Raw genomic sequence first — 19,896 nt, 5'->3', positions numbered from 1 at the left:
CTACTGGGACATGATGGGACCTTAAAGAGGGGGCGCCTGGTCAGGCGTGGGGGTGGGAATATAGTGGGAGCCCCGCCCCCTTCCTTTCCTATTTTCAGTTTTGTTTTGTTTTTCTACCATGAGGTGAGCAGCTGTGCTTTTCCGGGTACGTCCTGCCTTGGTGTACTGCCCACCTCAGGCCCAGGGCCACTCCGTCAGGAACCAGAACTCCAAAGACTTTGCGCCCACAGAACCTTCTCTCCTTATAAACTGTTTCTCTTGGGTATTTGTTATAGAAAGAGAAAGATAACACAAAATAGTCCAGGGGTTGATCAGAGGGATAAAAAGGGTGCATGTTAGGATTTGTTGGAGATTCATGAGGGTTCATTTTTCATATTTTTATTTTTCTGTATTACTAAAAAATGTCTATTTAAAGAGGTAGGAAAACCAGAATGGAATTAGGCATTTTCCTTCTGCCCTGTTTAGATGCATCTTGTTCCCACCCTTATTTGATAGTTCTTCAAATAAACATTTCTTTACATTTGATTTACGTGTGTGTGTGTGTGTGTGTGTGTGTGTGTGTGTGTGTGTGTGTGTAGGGAGGGTGTGTGCATGCTGCATTGTGTACATTTGGAGGTCACATGACAGCTCTTGGCAGTTATCTCTTCCTATCGTGTGGGCTCCAGGCATAGCCACAAATGTCTACCTGCTGAGCCATCTTGCCGGCCCCTCATCTGATACTTCTTGAAGGTCATAATTATTTCAGCAATTTTTGAAGTCCATATAGAGGTCCACCTATGAGTTAGACGACAGGCCTTCCTTCCAGGAAAGTTAAGAGCTCTGGCCTTCTTGGGGACTAGTCTGTGTGTTTTCTACTCTGCCTGCTTTTTATATATATATAGTTTCATAGACTGTTCCAGAGATACTCATTTTTTTTGGTCGGTCTGTTGGTCATCTTAAGATGCCCCTTCACAGGATCACAGTTCTAGAGGAAAACGTAAAATGAGATTAAGGAAATTCTGAGGTATTTGTACCCAAAATGTGTTGGTACAAAATGAAACAAGCGATGTTTCTCATCCTGGTGTTCCTTCAGACACTGGGGCATTGCTCTGGGGTAAGACAGAGCTCTAAAACACACAAGGAACAAGCTTTGTTTTCTCCCTCATTGGAGGAAAGCACAGATCAAGACAGCTCACACTGCGGACCTCAGGCAGGGTCTTACCCCAGGCTGTGGCCAGGGCCCTGGTGGCTTTTTCTGCAGTTCCATTAACACTCTGAAGAGTGTCACTCATCAGCAGCCCTTGTAAAGGGTGGTCATTGACACATCTCACTCTAATGTAAGATCTGGGGTCTTCCTGTATTCCCTCGTCATCAGAGTCAGAGCTCAGGGCCACAGTAGGCAGGGAGGTTGCTGGGACCTTCTTTGTATGCCGCGTTCCAAAGTGGCCTCCAGGATGTGGGGCATCCACCCTTCCTTGCTCAGTCCTTCCATCCGAAGCCCAGGGCCTGCACTTTCCTTTCCGGATTGATGCTGAACACTTAATGTAATTGGCTCACAGAAAATAAATAGCTGAAGGTATGCAGTTGTCCATGGCACGACCTCATATTTCAAAATCAGCCAGGCCTCGCATGCCTTTCCTGGGTGTGAAATCAATCATGTCACAGCTGAGGCTCGTATGGCACAGGAGACAGATGGCTCTTCTTTCTCCGGGACTGTAACCAGTGACTTGAGTCCTTCTCCGATCCCCCCTGATCACCCGCGGGTCCTTCTCCAGGGCACTTCCTCTTGATGGGCAGCTTGTTCTGTGATTCTCAACGACTTTTCCATAAGGAAACCATGACAAAGCTACAAAGGGTCCATTCTCCTCCCTGGTGTCAACCTGACTTTGGGCCTTGGCCTCTACCCCGGAGAGTACCCACAGTGTTCACTCCAGCCAGTTTCCCAGGGTGACTCAAGTCCTCAGCTCCGGGCTCCTTCACCTTTCTACCCTAGAAATGGGTGTCTTTCAGAGTTTACAGCCTTGGATTGTGTGCAGACTTGATCCCGTGTTTTCCAAGCCCTTGTCTCTTAGGCGCTCCAGAGTAGCAGCAGGTAAACGTGTCTGCTGGTTTGCTCCACTGAACCGCTGTGTTGGAGGCTGGAACAAAGACCAAGGCGACAATAGCCTATAAAACGAAAGTGAAATCTGGGGCTGAGGAGATACCTCAGTCATTGCTATATAAGAGTTCAGTTCGATCCTCAGAAACTAAGTCAAGAGAGAGGGAGAGAAGAGCGATGGCTGGTACTTACAAGCCCTGAGCTTTGGAAGCAGAGAAAGACGGATCCTGGCCAGTCTAGATCAGCGGTTATCAACCTGCGGTTCGTGAACCCTTCAGGGCCTGAACGACCCTTTCACAGGGGTCACCGAAGACCCTTGGAAAACACAGATATTCACATTACAGTTCATAACAGAAGCAAGATGACAGTCATGAAGGAGCGACAGAAATAATTTTGTGGTTGGAGGTCACCACAATGTGAGGGACTGTATTAAAGGGTCGCAGCATGAGGAAGGTTGAGAACCACGGGACTAGATGAATCAGTGCATTCTGGGTAAAAGGGAGAGACTCTATTTAAAAAAAAAATCAATCAAACAAACAAAACACAAGGCAGATTGCACACAAGGTGACAGCATTTTGAAGAATGTATCAAAACACAAACCTTTGATTTCCACATGCATACAAGCCCATCTGTACACCTACACACACACACACACACACACACACACACACACACACACACACACACAGAGAGAGAGAGAGAGAGAGAGAGAGAGAGAGAGAGAGAGAGAGAGAGAGACAGACAGACAGACAGACAGACAGAGAGGCTCGCCACTCTCAATGGACAAGCCAGCAGCTGAACCAATGACCTTCCATCTCTTGAAGCGACAGCTGTGTCATGCTGCTTTTCTGCTGCTCTGATCTTAATGTCCCCCAACGCTCACGGTGAGAATATAATCCCCTATTCAGAGTGTTGGGAAGTGGGAGTGTGCAGTGGTTACTGGGTTTCAGGGACACTGCTTTCTGAGTTAAGATCGCCAGTTACATGGGAGAGTATGCCCCCCCCCCCCCCCCCCCCCCCGCTCTCCTTCTCTCTGGCGTGCTCCCTCCCACCTGATGCCTTCCACCATCCAAAAGGAAGGTTCTCTCACATGCCAGTGGGTGATGGTGGCTGTCCCAGCCTTCGGAGTCTGGAGCCCAATGACCTGCTGTTTATAATCACCCAGTCTGTATGATTGTCATAACTGGATGAAGACACCCAGCGGTGGAGATGACCAAGGCTTCCATTCAAGGGTGGGGTGGGGTGGAGGGCTGGGGCTGCTCCGTCCACTCACGGCCCTTCCTGCTCCACAGCCTGCTCATTTCCTGGCCCTGCCAATTCTCTCTCTGCACTCAGGGAGGCTCCCAACATCTCAAACACGAGAACTGCTCCCTACCTCCGCTCTGTTTGCTCTCCTCTTCATGTCACGTCTGTGACACACGTGTTTTCACACCCCAGTAGGTAAAGGTATGGTTCTTACCCATCCTGAGTAACTTGGCTTGGTAGAGAAAACTCAGCATACAGAGTCTGGCCTCCTTTTTCACCTATTGTGAGCAGCTCCAGTTTTGCCTGAAGCTCGTTCTTCTGTACAAGATTACAGGTGCAGCACACACACATACGCAAACACACACACACACACACACACACACACACACACACACACACACACATACACACACACACACACCCCTGATGTGCTGACTTTCATCCTCAGTGTTCTTTTTTGGTTGTTATCTTAAAATCTGAGTATTGGGCTGTGAAGTAGGTAAACACTGGCCACCAAGCCTGAAAATCTGAGTTGGATACTCAGGTGGAAGGAGAGAACTAACTCCCACAAGTTGGCCAACGTAAGGATATGTTGCCACAGTGACAACATGAGGATATATCCCTGCAGCCACAACCATTGTGACAGCCTATGACAACAATCACAGCAACACAATGACATATCACTGTGATGACACCTATTATGCTCGCCCTTCAGAGGTCTGCCGGCTTTGTCGCTGGCGCCGTGGTTTGGAGAGATCTCTTTAAGAGATGAGGTCAGCGGAGGGGTTAGGTTAGGTGAACAGAGTTCTAGTGAAGGGATGAGTGGCTCAGTTCCCTTGAGGGTGGTTGTAGTGAGAGTGGGCCGGGCCTTTCCCCACCCCCTGCTTGTCCTGTGCTCTTCCTGCACATGGTTATCTCTCCCTCTCTGCTTCTCTACCTTCTCCTCCTCTGCCTCTGTGGTTGTGATGCAGCCATGGAGGGCCCTCCCTGGACACCCAGGCAAGGCTGTTTGGGATTGCCCGATACCAGAATTGCGAGACATAGAGACCTCTTTGTCTTTGTGTGAGTGTTGTGTATGTGTGTGCACATGTTTACGTAGGTGTGTATGAGAGAGAGAGAGTGTGTAGAGGTCAGAGGCCAAGAGTGTCTTGATTGCTTTTCCATCTTATTTCTTTCAGACAAGAGTCTCTCACTGAACCTGGAGCTCACCAATTTGGCTACACGACCTGGCTCTCAAGTCACAGGAAGCCTCTTGCCTCTGTCTCCCTGGTGCAGAGATTACAGGCAAACATCCCCATCTGACATTTGAATGTAGCTTCTGGGGATCTGAATTCAGGCTTTTCAACAAGCATTTTACTGATCGAGCCATTTTCTCAATTCTAGTAACCTTTTTTTAAAGGCATCCAGCCTCTAGTATTTTGTTATAGCAGCACAAGCTAGCTGAAGACACACAAAGGCAAAGGGGGAGAATAACAGTACCCACTTCACAGGACTGCTGGAGAGGTTAGGTCAGATAATGCACCTGACCTGTGGCACTTGAAACGTTACCTGTGGATTTCAGGTAGAACGGGAGTTACTAAGCTATGGCTTGTGTGACAAGACATGCTCATTCCCTTGGGTGTTTTCTAAGTAGCATTCTCCGGCCAAGGTGGAGCTGAAGAATACTGATACAGGTTACATGACTCACAAAACTTAAATACTTAGGCTCTGGCTTTCTGTAGAAAGAAGGTTGTTGGTCTCCGATCTGAAGACACAGAAGACCCTCCTGGTGTTACAATCAATTGATTTTGTCCCTGGGAGGGGGGTGCTTACCAGGGACTTTATCTCTCTTTTTGTTGGTTCCTGGCAACTAATTTTTAGCTGCACACACAAATTTATGTTTATTGCGAACAGACAGACAAAAAGAGAGAGTAAAGAAAGAGAGAAAATGGCCAGAAGAGCACCATGTATAAGGTTAAGAATGTCAAAAGTCCTGCATTTGGTCCTAGTGACAGCAGAGCAGCAGATGTCCAGCCTGCTTCCTGCCATAGCCAGAAGGCAGTTCTGCAGAACTCCTCCACTCTTGGGAACTTATGGGACTCAGGGTCTGTAGTGCTGGAGAATCCTCATACGTGCCCCTACATCTCGGTAACCAGGAGTGCTCTGTAAGCCATTCATAGATTCCTAGTGTCTGGCGTTGGTAGACAGAGCTGCAGAGCAAATGTGGGGGAGGCAGAGAAAAATGGGGTTCTGATTAACCGTGCCATAACCTCACCTGGAAACTGCGTAAACTAAGACGAGTGAATTTAATGTTACCAGGTGATGGGACCACGGTGATGTGTCCCCAGCAAAGGGAAATGTTCTGAGGAGTAGGAAGCCAACCACAGAGTCTGAAATCCCCACTGATTGTCTTCTGTGTCCCTTACACCAGGGGCCTGGTAGAGTCTGCTTAATTTCCACCCTTTCTTTTTAAGGTCTCGAGCATGAATGTTCTTGGAGGATATGCAAAGTGGGAGATGGGGACTATGCACTTGGGTATTACTTCTGGAATTCCAGTTGTGCATTGGGAATGACAGTGAAGCTTCATTCAGAAAATACTGCAGTGATCTAGACGGAACTCTAGGGATGCGTCACTCCATCTCTCCAAGCCCAGTTGAATTGTAAAATATCATCCTAACTGCTATCTGCACATTGTGCTGTTGCGATTCTCATTGCTATGACACCTGGCTAAAGCGACTTTAGGGGAGAGAGGATTGTCTTGCCTCGTGGATTAAGGGAAGGCAGCCCATTGTGGTGGGAAGCAGGTGGCGGCAGGACCAACTCGTGGCTGTCAGCAGGAGCAGGAAGTGGCTGGTTTCATCCTCCATGGAAGGCAGAAAATAGAGCAAGGGGAATGCTGTGACTCTACTTCCTACTTTTTATTCCATTCAGGCACTCGGCCCCTGAGATGACAACATCCACATTTGGGGTAGACTTTCTCCCTCAGCTACTCCTTTCTAGATGCATCCTCATAGGCATGCTCAGAGGCATGCCTAACCATCACCCAGGTGATTATAAACTCAACCAAGTCGGCAGTGAAGAGTAACCGTCACAACGCATCTCCGTGTGGCAGGCTGTTCTGTAAGGGAAGTAATTATGAGCTTAAGATTCTTCTCAGTGTTACACGCCATGAGGAAATATTCTAAAGTGAGTTCCAGTTGTTACTGCTTTTACCTATTATCCACTGTGTGTGTGTGTGTTTGTGTGTGTGTGTGTGCACGCTCCTAGAGGATAGGACAGATGTCAGATGCCCTGGAGTTACATTGGGACCAACCGATGTAGGTGCTGGGAAGTGAAGTTGGGTCTCTGGTTCATCTGCTTCAGGTCACATAACTGCTGTTCACCTGCTTTAACTGGAAGAGAGTTGTAGTCCTGGAACCCAGGTCTCTGTCTTAGGCAACCAGAAAATCTGTGTTCACTTCTCCACACTTGAGATTACAACATGCCTGTTCCCTAAATTGGCCAGGAGAATTGTCTTACCAGTAAAAAGCAGTTCTTCTTGATTGTATAAAACACAAATATTCATTTATTTAAAATAGCAGCATTTGTTGCCGGCATGGTACTCTAAGCAATGTAATAAGTCTCGGGGCCAGCAAGAATGGACAGTCACTGTCCTGCTAGACCCAGTGAGCTTGCACCAGGCCATCCTGATGGCAGAGCACTTCATTTTAGTACAGCTGGGCCACAAAGGTCTTTGCCCTCCTTCTCCTCGCCTCCTAGCACTCTACATCTTTTACTGGTCCCCTGTTTTTCCAGTTTCTGCTCAGTTTTGAGATTTAGCCCTGCGAAGGTACAACAGGCTGTCACAGTTCTGAAGACTTTTCTTCCTGAGCCTTGCTGGCATTGTAGTTCAGTCCAATTCCTCCTAATAGCACGTTTCTAGCTAAGCCTGGATTTGATCTTAGAATCCATCTCTGCTTAGCAATCAAGGTCGGCCATTATGCTTAAAGCTATGTATCACGGTTCAAGCCAAGGCTGGAATTTTAGAGGTCCGGTAATAAACACTATTTTTTTGAAAAGGTATTTTCCCCCAGAGCCATTAGGATGATACAGGTAAGAGTCTACTTCTGTTACTCATAAGGTCTCAACTTAGCAAGAGCCTAGCACAAGGGTGCCCATCATCATGCGGAAATGTGCTCTACTGAAAAAGAAACCAGAGATCGTCATTGCTAAGCTGCAGGCCCTGGAGAAGTGAGGTGACATTTGCGTCACTAAAGGCTCAACTGCTTAAAACGGCCACATGGCAACTCTCAAAACTGACATCTGTCTGTAGAGAACACTGTGTGAGTTAAAGTTCCCAAAGTGGTCTGTTTGCCTTAAGAAGAATTGAATTTTAACGTTGTAGAGCAGCCTTATAGCATACTCCATCTAGAAAGTTCTACCCCCTGAAGCCCCGTGTTTGACAGAGGTTCAAAGAAAAAAAATGAACACATTCATTAAGAAGTGTAGCATGAATCTTCAAAGTTCTTATTAATAAAATCAAACCTGAGGCCAGTTATTGGGGTGAACACTGGAAGATCAGAGAGACAGAACAAGCCACAGCTAACCTCACCTGGCCAACTTCTCAGCTGATCCTGTTTCCTTAGACTGGAAGCTTCTGAGTCCTCATCCAAATGGATCTCAGCTGAACTGCTGCTAGAAAGCCTAAAAGCTTAACCAGCCAAATGCTTAACCAAGCCAAATGCTTCTAGTTTCTGGTCCTCACGCCTTATATACCTTTCTGTTTTCTACCACCACTTCCTGGGATTAAAGGCTCGCTTTCTGGGATTAAAGGCCTGAGTCACCATGCTTGGCTGTATCCTTGAACACATTGATTTCTGCCTCTGGAATGCTAGGATTAAAGGCGTGAGTGCCACCATTTTCTAGCCTTTGTATCTAGTGACTGTTCTGTCTCTGACCCCAGATAAACTTATTAGGGTGCACAATATTTTGGGGAACACAATACCACCACAAAGAAGGGTGGTTATGTGTATTGGTTAGTTGCCACCTTGAGACAAGCTAGAGTCACTTGGGAGAGGGAACCTCAGTTGAGGATTGCCTCCACCAGATTGGCCTCTGGGTACATTTGGGGGGCATGTTCTTGATTAACGATCAATGTGGGGCACTGTGGGCAGTGCTACCTTTGGTCAGGTGGTCCTGGGTTGTATAAGAAAGCAGGCTGAGCAAGGCGTGGAAGCAAGCCAGTGGGTAGTGTTCCTCCATGCCTCTCCTTCAGTTCCTGCCCGGTTTCCCTGGATGGTGGACTATAAGCTATAAGATGAAATAAGCCCGCCCTTTCCTCTCCGAGATGGTTTTTGGTCATGGTGTTTATCACAGCAACGGAACAAACTAGGACATGATGCTTCCAATGACTCACTTTGTAATTTAAACACTATTCTTATCTTTAATGTTACTCAAATATGGAGATATTCATTAAACCTGAGCACCTGCTTGTCAAAACTTCAAAACAGCTGCAGAATTTTAAGTGCACCATTACATGATCAGAACTGTGATAAGAGTAGCAGAGGCGTGGCCACCCCTGCCGTGGGTGTGCCCACTGCTTCTTCCTGAAAGGGCACTGGGAGGTGCCAGCAGATGGAGCATTCTATGATATGATCTCTGTCCTTCATCAAGGTTTGAACTGGCCCTGGCTTTCTTGAGACGCTCTCGTCTCGATCGATCAGCTATGAGTGTCTGAAACCCTGGTCCAGCCCCCTGCCTGCAAGGGTGTGAAGATGAGGGTGAGGGTGTAGGCATCTCAGCAGACCACGGGGAACAGTGTGTCTTACCTGTGCAGAGCTGTATTTGGTCCTGACATCCCACTGTCAATAAAAAAGACCACCTACTGTGTTGGTGCCTAGCATTAATTATTTACCAGATGACTCTCCAAAATACCTTTTCTTCAAGGCTGCATTTTGTTAAACATTTGATTTTTTTCTTGTTAATAATTTTGGGATAGCATTTTCATAACATAAGTACTCTATGTAATTTAAAAAGGCACAGAGATACAAAATAAATAGTATCAGGAGCTCACAGAATGCCCTGTTATTCCTATCATATTTTAAACTCAGGTTTAAGGCCACAAAATACCTATCCATGTGGCTGTGGTGACCAGCAATGCTGTCCTTGAACTATTTCTCCTAAGACATCACTTATCTCTTTGGATCTCAATCATTCAAGAAGTAATCAGAACTTTCTGCCTCATCCTGGTACATTTACCAAAGCAATTTTGCAGGAATAAAGTAATGGGTTTGGAGAGGACTATGCCCGGCTTACCAACAACCTGGATTACTTTTTTTTAAAGTTTGTTTTAGTTTTGCCTGCGTGTTTACCTGTGCGCCGTGTTCACACATGCTTCATGCCTGAGGAGGTCGGAAGAAGGCGTCAGATCCCCTGAACTTGGAGTTTCAGGCTCTTTTGAGCCGCCAAGTAGATGTTGGGAATCAAATTCAGGTCCTCTGGAAGAGCAGCCAATGCTCCTGACTGAGCCATCTCTCCAGCCCCTGCATGAGTTTTTATTAAGAGGGAGAGTTGCTTAAGTTTCACATGTTTCCGTACCTGGGAAGGAGATGATAATCTCTTTCCTAATTAAACAGCCTAATTTACTAAGCAATATCCAATGACATAATCGTTAAGAAAAGCATTCAGAGAAACTGACTGTGAACAAGTATATGATCTTGTAAGAGTCTGCTGGGGAAATGGCTCAACAGTTAAGACCACCAAGTTCTGTTCCCAGCACCCACTTCTGGTGACTCACTAACACCTATAACTCCAGCTCTAGGGGATCTAACGCCCTCTTCTGACCTCAACAGGCACCTGTACTCATATGCATAGACCCCCACACATACACATAATTAAAAATAAAACAAAACGCCTTATAGGATTTCTCTCTTGCATTCATCACACATGACTTTATGAGTCCTTGTCTGGTACAACCCCGAGCAAACAGTCACAGCTGCTGGCCCACGACAAACTTATCCGTGCCCCCAAACCAAGTCAGGCACACTTCACCTGGGAGAGAGAGTATGAAATAACCACATTTGTTTCCTCCTGTCCACCATCCATGTCTCCTTTTTGGATAATAGTACAACTGATTTCCATAGGGAACCATTTCTTAATCCATATTAATGGCTGGGCATTCAGAGCACCTCCTTCCCCCAGGTACAAGGAATGGTCATGAGATCAAATCAAACCTTGACTTTAGAAAGTTCAGGAAGGGACTCTTCCTTAGCGGAGGAAGTAAAGGGCTGTGGACGTAAAGCGGGAGGGACTGGCAGTGTTCTTATTACTGTGTGGGTTGAGCAGTTGGCCCTGACGGCAAACTAGCTTCTAGAACTAACACAGGAGAAAGAGGAAATGAGGAGGCATGGTTCCTGAATTGCCTCATGAGTTCCTGGGTCCATCCCTTCCCAAAGTTTGCCTCACACCCTTTCCTGTGATTCACACTTCTTTATTACTTTAGACCTAGGAGTTGTGTTTCTATCACTCACAGTGGAACTAGCCTCGAATGACGTAATTTTTGTCGAAGGAGGAGCAAAGACTCTCATATGATGGATAAACCTAGCTATTGATGCTGTGCTGGCCTTTCCCCCACCTCTTGCATGCAGCTATTCAACTTGACAGACTTTTCTGTCCTGGACCTTCAGAACCCAGATTCCATCAATGCTGTGGTTAACATAAGCCTAGTCAACAGGTGGGTGTGCCTTCTTGCCAACTGATGCTGGTGCCCCCCAGTTATAGCATTGAGACAAACGGACTCTTATAGAATCTTCTATCAGGACTCAGCTTCTTTCTGACGGTCAAGAGTTCTTGAAAACATTTTTGAAGAATATTTATTTTATTTTTAAATGTATGAGTGTTTTGGCTGTGTGTATGCATGTTCACTGTGTGCGTGCCTGATGCCTGTGGAGGTCAGAGGAAGGATTCCCTGGAACTGGAGTTACAGATGATGGTGAGCTGCCTGTCGTAAGTTCCAGGAATAAAACTCTCATTCTGCAAGAACAGTATATACTCTGTAAGTGCTGAGCCATCTCTCCAGCCTCCCAGACAAAACTCCTTACTGCCTGCAGAGTCCTTAAATCAACCTTAAAGCCCTCAACCAGCGCTTGAGTTGTCTGCTTGGGCCCTCGGTCCTGCTTGGACTGGATTTGAATTTGTCCCACACTCTGAACTAATTCTAAGTTTGAATTTCTGAAGACTGACTTCCACCCTGAATAGGACCAGCCTTTCTCAGGTAGTTTTATCTAGCTCCTATTTGCAAAATCCTTACATAGCCTGTACCATTCTTTGGGAATGATAAGAGAAATTAAATTTAACATTAGTCATTTCCCATTGCTTTAATGAAATGGATGGTGCCAGGCAATGTATAAAGGAACCAAGTTTATTTAGCTTGGTTATAGAGCTTGGAAGTACACCTCCCAATTCAGTCTCTCTTTGGGGCCCTCTTGGCTTTCCCACAGGTCAGATCGCATAACTGTGTGTCTAAGAAGGGACCACACAGTGAAATAGGAAGGTGATGACGGGGTGGGGGTGGGGGGTAGTCTTGCTTTGTTCCAACAACCCACGCTCAAGGAAATTAACTCAGGTCTTATAGAACTATGTCAATCTCTTCCATGAGAAATTCTTCCAATGACTAAGACCCAGTTCCTAAAACTTCCCATCACCCCTGGCTGGAGTCCAAGGTTCCAACACAGGAACCCACTCAATCCAGGCCAAAGCACAGCAGACCACATTCCGAGATGCAGGTGTCCTGAACCTGTGTCAGAGCCTTACAAACTAAACAAAGCTCACAACCTGCTGCAAGCCCCCTGTGTTATCCCTCGCCCAGAGCTCTGAAGTCAGATCACATTTTAGAGTTCTCTGGGTGGACTCAATACTGCCAACCAAAAGGGATCCCTGCAATGGATCAAACCAGTTCCACTTATGGTCAGGCACTTGGAGATCATGTGATTTCAACAGTGTCCTGTCCAAGTCAGTCACTCAGCACATTCTCACCCTGGCTCTTGGGAAGTAGGGGCGAGGGAGAGGAGGATGTCCAAAGGAGGCTCCATCGCTGGAATTGCACCGGAAATTACCTTGAAAGAGGATGTTGAGGTTGACCATAAGGACCCCATGAACATTAATGGTGAAGTTGGGCATATGATTCCTTGGTTGAGGCATTCCTCTTACGCTCATGTTGGGTGGGGCTCATGTTCCCTGTCACCTGAAGACATGCAGAGAGGAAAAGTGTGGAGGTATGGAGATGCAGAGATGTGGAGGTGCAGATGTGTGGAAATAGAAGAGTATGGAGGTGCAGAGATGTGAAGGTGCAGATGTGTGGAAATAGAAGAGTATGGAGATGCAGAGATGTGGAGGTGCAGATGTGTGGAAATAGAAGAGGATGGAGATGCAGAGATGTGGAGGTGCGGAGGGGAAGAGATGCAGAGGTGCAGAGGTGTGGAGGAGCAGAGGTGAGGAAATGCAGAAATGGAGAGATAATGCAAAGATGCAGAGATGATTTGAAGATGTGGAGGTGAGAAGACACATGTTCTTCTTTGCCGGGACATGAAGAGCTGACGAGCCTCCAGATCTGGGTTGGTTTGTCCCCAAGGAATCTTGGGAAAACTGCCCAGCCTAGACCACCGATGGAGCCAAGATGTTCGTTCCTTTCTCCTAGTAGCCTGGGATCGTCTCCTGTTCTGAACACACCCAGCCTGTGGAGCTCTTGCTCCACTAAGAGATTTTGGGAGAGGAAACGGAACCAAGAGAGGTGTCCAGAGCACCTCCAAAGCAAATGTAATCAAGATGGGGAGATTCTGGAACTGGCAATCTCATGAGGGTCCCAACTCAAAGGGGAACACTCTTCCCTTAGAATCTGACTGTGTAGCTGAACATGGAGGTACACAAACATGACTTCTGAGGCTGCTCAAGAGCCAGGGGTCCATGGTGGGATCCCTACTCCTCCCACACCAGTCCCTCCATTCTCTCCAGGGTGGAAGAATGGAGCAGGTGGGGAATCCGGGTGACTTAAGTATACCATAGAACAATAAAAGCTGGCTACGCCCTGAGCTGGCCCACAGAAGTCTATCCAGCACGTAATATAGTACGTCAAGTCTTACGCCTACAAGAAATTTGTTCTGAGTTAAAAAAAAATACTGCAAATGAACTTGGGCACACACCTCTGTACAGCTGGAGACAGACTGTCCTGGGCTTGGGCAAACTCTGAATGGGTTTGAGCAGATGGTAAGTGCTAGATGGCCACCTGATCCTTGATTAGTTATTCTATAAAAGTGTCCTTGTGTTCTTTTCTTTTGTTTTCTTTTTTTTATAACCGATCTTCAATTAACTTCATCTTGTGACACTCAGGAACTTAACAGCAGACATCTTTAAAGGCACATAGTCCATTTGCCTGGGTCTCAAGGATTCCTTTCTTTGGAATATATTTTCTGTAGTATCTGTCTATCATCTCTCTTTATCTATCTATCTATCTATCTATCTATCTATCTATCTATCTACCATCTATGCATGCATGTATGTATTATGATCTCTCTCTATATCATCTATAACTCTTATTATCTATTATTAATTTTCAGACATAGTCTTAAGACTGTGTTTAAATTCACTACACAGCCAAGGATAGCCTTGAACATCTGATACTTCTGAGTCTTCCTGTTATGATTATAGGCATGTGCCACCATGCCAATTCCTTTGTTTTGTTTGTTTTAAAAATCTAACTTACGAGGCAACTTACTTTTCTCCTTCGTTTCTTTCTTTCTTCCTTCCTTCCTTCTTTCCTTCCTTTCTCTCTCCCTCCTTCTCTCTCTTCTTCCTTCCCTTCCTCCCTCCCTTCCTTCCTTTCTTTCTCTGTGTGTGGTTTATACATATGCACGCATATGATCAATGGTCAGATACCTTCCTCTCTTGCTCTCCACCTTGTTTTCTGAGACAAAATCTCCCACTGAGCCTGGGGTGTGTGGTTTCAGCTAGACTGACTGGCTAACCAGCTTTCCCTCTCCACTCAGTGCTGGGGATCCCAGCGTGCACCACCATGCTTGGCCTTTGTGTGGCCACTGAATTCCAAACTCAGGCCCCCATGCTTGCATAGAAAGAGCTTTACCCACTGAGCGAGCTCCCAGTCTGCTGCTGCGTGTTTATCTTTGAGAATCAACTGGTCATAACTTTTACCATTAATACAATACTGTGAAGATCTTTTCCTGAATGGTAAACTCTTCATTTCAGAAAGGTTGGCGATAAGAGCAGCATGATTTAAAAAAAAAAAAAAAAGTCAGCAGTTTAGATTAAGATTCTAATGAAACTCCAAAAGGAGAGTATTTTCTCGTTATAGGAAGATAGCATTTATATTTCATTGTTTTGTTTTTATAGAGTCAGAAAAACTCAAGTTGCAGCCAGAGGAGCTGAGGGATGCTGTGTCCTTGTGTTTCTCCTAACTGGGGAGACAGTGGGGCAGGACATCACGTGTGTCACTGACTTGGACTGTGTGGAGGTCAGCTAAGAGCCACAAAGATAGCCATTCATGCTCAGTTCTTGAATTTCAGCATATTTTGTTTCTGAAAAGACAAAAAAACAACCATTGCCAGCCACACAGAGCTCAGATGTGCAGCGTATCTCGGTGGAATGATCTTTTCCAGTCATTTGATTGCCAGATAAAACTTGTCATAATTTCACTGGAACAAAACAAAAAAGCAAAGCCAGCTAACACGCATTTCCTATGAGTTTTGTCTTTCAGTCACCGATCTGGTCTTTCTTCTCTTTCATTCTTTGGGCAACCCTGGTCTCCCTTGCCTTCCCTGGTCTCTCTTCCTTTCTCCTGGCATGTTGCCCAGCTCAGCTAGACTCAGCCATGACCTGTCTTCTGCTTCCCACAAGGGGATGTGCTTCCTAAGGGGCTTGAGCCCTGTCTTTTGAGACCAGTGAGTGCTTCAAACACAGTAAAAGGCCAATAAATAGGGCCTGAAATTTAGAAGTCACACCAAAATAGACCTTGTCATCATCAATGTATAATTAAACTAAGAATTATTTTTTAATTAAAATAAGAATTATTTTTGCATTTGCACAGCACTGGAGATCAGACCCAGGCCCCTGCATATGCTAGGTAAGCAATCTACAATGGAACTATGTTGCCGGCCCCAGGGATAAGATTTAGGTTGGGAGTGAGTAATCAAGACATTTCCATGAGAGAAGAGAGAAAAGAAGTGAACAGACAGAAAAACTTCAGACAGGGATGCCCACTCTGCAGGAGCTGTAACTGGGTAGTACAGAGCAGTGCTGTTTTAATTAGCAAGGCCAAAGACAACCCTCGGAGACAGCGACATCAGAGCTGGAATCTGAAAGAGGCTCTCTAGTAATGCACATCTACTCCCAGAGGCCGCGTGGGCAAGGGTTCTGAGGAGGAAGTGAGCGCGTCAGGTTGTTAAATTATCCAGAGATCTCTTCCTCTGCTAGAATGTGAGCAATGCTCAAGTCCCCTCGGGCACTTGTCTGGGAACCACCTTCCCTCTGCTTGCTGGCTGCTAGCCTTCCCCTCAGCATCCTTCCGGTTCATCTCTAATGGCCATGTGCTGAGTCTGACCAGTTAGCATGGGACATTTTGCCAGGGGGAAAAAAAAAAAAAGGAACTGTTTCTCTTCCTTCTGGAGTTCTTGGGAGGATGTAATTAATGTAAGGCTGATTCTCTGGTGGCCATCTTTCCTTCATAAAAGAAAAGCTTGTGTGGAACCCAAATATATAAAGGAAATGAGCCAGAAGGGAGGAAGGAAGGGGATGGTCCTGAGCATAAGGTCCATGAGAGACCCCTAAATCAAGCTGGATGCCCTTGACTCAGATAACCAAGTCTTCAATGTTTGAAACCATTCCAGTTATTTCTATGACTCCCAGCCTCACAGATTTCTACCTAACGTAAGTGAAAAGGCAAAGGCACATTAAATCCCTTGCCCAAGGTGTCACAGCTAAGGGGCTAGATTTAAGTCCAGGAAATCTATCTTCAGAAACTTCACCCTAGATTGCTTCTGAGGTTAGAGCAGGAACGGAGAGTCGTCAATGGGGCCGAGAGAAGCTTGTGTAATTGAAGCTGTGGAACTTGAGGACCTGGGAACTATAATAAATATGGGGAAAGTGACAGGGACAGAGAGCACACAGACACCAGGGTGAAGGGACAGTGAGTTGACAGAGAAGCGTTGTGATCGGGACATTGTGAGTATGAAGTGTTTATGGGGCATGCAATGGAGAAGCTGGGATCCCCAGTGAACAGAAAAGCCGGAGCTGTCTGGACTCATTCAGTGTTTCCATCAACATTATTTGGAGTCCCAGAGTAGATGACAGGGATAGATGGGAGAACTCACTCACAGTGGAGATTTTTTGGACCCTAGAGCTTCCATTTACCTGAATGATCTCAAAGGGACCTGGCGATTACATGTAAAGGACAAACAAAAGGGGACTTTAGCATCACAGTTTTCTCATCTGTGAGCACCCCATAAGGTGGTAGTGGAGATGAAAAGAATTGACACACACACACACACACACACACACACACACACACACACACACACATGTTCAGGACAACGCCTTGTATATAATGATCCAGTAGTGCTCAGCTACGATGAGTGTGAGGCTGCTGGGCTGGTCATGAAGACACTGTGCGGAGTAAAGGGCCTGGAACACGGTGTGTCAGCTGCTGGGGTTAATGTATAACCCAGAGGTAAGACAGCGCTTATCATAGTCGGATAATTTGCATAGATACTGGCCCCTGCAGGAGTGGGCTCAACCCCCACTCCTCTGCTGCCTACACACTTCGAGCATGGTGAGCCATGCTTACTGACTGCTTCCAGTGAGTACAGCAGGGGAAAGGGACAGAAATCACTTTATAGCAGAGGAATCTGGCAACTCCCCTTAGGCAAGGTGATCAGGCCAAGAGCAACAGTAAAAGGCCGTGTTCACAGGGATCCCTCAGGTGAGCTGTTGAATACAGGGCTTGACTCTAAGAGTCCATCATCCAGCCTGGCTACGGAAAACATAGTGCAACCAAGGGCTTTCTTCCAAATGTCTGCTTGGTACATTCAAAACGGTCAAGGTCATCAAATCCAAGAAAAATCTGAGGACCATCGCTGTCCGGGGGGACTAACAGAGACACGATGAATAAGTGCAGGCTGACTATTGACGTAGAACCTGAGCAGGGCATTAAGGCAGAAGCTGCGCAGGGCTTGGAGTTCAGTTAACAATAGTGCACCAATATTGGCTTCTCATTTTGGATAACCGAATGTGGAAATATGGGAGGATAGAGCAAGGAAACTAAGTGAGGAGGGGGAGTCTTGTACACAGGTGAGGAGGGAGCCCTGTGCACAGGTGAGGAGGGAGAGCCCTGTGCACAGGTGAGGAGGGAGAGCCCTGTGCACAGATGAGGAGGGAGAGCCCTGTGCACAGGTGAGGAGGGAGAGCCCTGTGCACAGGTGAGGAGGGAGAGCCCTGTGCACAGGTGAGGAGGGAGCCCTGTGCACAGGTGAGGAGGGAGAGCCCTGTGCACAGGTGAGGAGGGAGAGCCCTGTGTACAGGTGAGGAGGGAGCCCTGTGCACAGGTGAGGAGGGAGCCCTGTGCACAGGTGAGGAGGGAGAGCCTTATGTACTGTCTTCACAACCTCTCTGTAAGCATCAAACTACTCTAAAGTAAAAATATTATTTAAAAATGCAAAATGGGGCTCAGTATTTAGAGCACTTGCTGCTCTTGCAGAGGACCTGGGTTAAGTTCCCAGCACCCACATCGAGTGCTTATACCTGCCTGTAAGTCGGCTTGAAGGGAGGAGCATCTACACACAGGGGCTGCTCACACAGATAAGCAGACACACACACACACACACACACACACACACACACACACACACACACACACACAAATAAAATAAATAGTTTTTAAATAAAAAATGTTTCCACTAGTAAAAGTATCTATCAGCAAATATCTTTGTATATTAAAAAGTATATGTACTTTTAGCCTTTTAATTTACATTGGATTCTGTTACTGTGAGTACTATAAATTTAGAGAAATTATTTTTTGGCCTACATAGTCCAACATCTCCATTTTTAGGCATTTTTAAATTCAACATATATATGTACAAAATAATGTTTCATTATGAGATTTGTCACACATGTATATAATAATATACACGAATCATATTCACCTTTCATTACTATTTTCTATTTTTCTTTTTCCTTTTTTTGAGGGTACACCTCTCTCACCAAATAGCCCACCCTTTTAATTAGGCTTATAGTTAGGGTTACTTTTTTAATATAGAGTCTATACACCAATGTCTACATTTTTAATATTGTGCCCTTATTCCTGCGTGGGTCTATGTGATTGTGGCAACCAGACACCCTGCCCCTCTCTCCATGGGTTTCTGGCGGGGCCTCTGTGCTGTGTCTGGGTTGCTTGAGGCTCCCCAATGCAAGAAGGACGCCTGAGCACATGTTTGTTGAGTTACAGTAAATTTTCTACATCCTTTGCATTCCAATTATATCCCTCCACCCCCGTCTCAATCAGGCCTTGGTGATTAAAAGAGATGATTTTATTCAGGATTTGAAACTGTGTGCTAGGGCTGGCAGGAAAACTAACTGTAAAATCAGGGTGTGCATTGAAGGGAAAAGGCACAGCTTTCGGGAGGTGATGTGTCGGGATAGCAGCCATGGTTGGAAACATCTGATTCCAGGGCAATTAATAATCATGACGATAATAAGCATTTATATAATTATTGAGAGCTTACTATGAAAAGGCAGTCTTTGTCTAGTCAGGTTTATGACCAGGCAAGATTTTTATATTGCAAACGAAGAAACCAGAGCTGCTAGAGACTGAGTGAGTTACTCCAAGCTAAGCAGCATGATTTAAAACTAAGTGTAGGTTCCAAATCCAATGTGCTTCTCAGTGCCTGGATGGAGATTAAAGGTCAGGCAGTTTGGTCCTTCATACTGTGGGTTAATTGTCTTCCAAGTTAGTGTATTTGCAAGCTTTAAAAATATCCAGATTCCCAAGATCTGTCCTCCGAGATTTTGACTCAATAGTTCTGAGGGACGTGTAGGGCCGTAGCAAGCTCAGTGGTACCAGTCCTGCTAAAGGTCTTCGCCTCCTTCTGCAGTCCCTATGCACAGGCAATACTGAATCTTGGGGAATATAATAATGTAAAAATGAATAGACTCTTAAATGCTATCATCTGGTGGGCAGGTATAGTGGAGAGGTGATATAGTGGTTAAGGGTGCTTGTTGCTCATGTAGACAACCAGAGTTCAGTTCCCAGCACCCATGTTGGGCAGCTCCCAACTGCCTGTAACTCCAGCTCCAAGGCATCCGTGACCCTTCTTCTTGCTTTCAATGGCACCTGCATGCATATGTGCATGTACTTACATAGACACAGACATATAAATGAGTAATAAAATAACTCTTTAAGAAAAGCAGTGGTCTGTTCTAATCTGAAAACATTAATGCAAGGAGTAGAGTGGTTATGTCCCTTCACATCTGCGTGTTGGAGTCTTAATGATAGTATGATAGTAGGAGATGGAGGTCTATAGGAGATGAATGGAAGTCTATAGGAGATTAATGGAAGT

Source organism: Peromyscus californicus, unplaced genomic scaffold, assembly GCF_007827085.1.
Source record: "Peromyscus californicus insignis strain IS unplaced genomic scaffold, ASM782708v3 Scaffold_12__1_contigs__length_115047231, whole genome shotgun sequence".
NCBI classification, from domain to species: domain Eukaryota; kingdom Metazoa; phylum Chordata; class Mammalia; order Rodentia; family Cricetidae; genus Peromyscus; species Peromyscus californicus.
Note: the sequence above shows the minus strand (reverse complement) of the source record.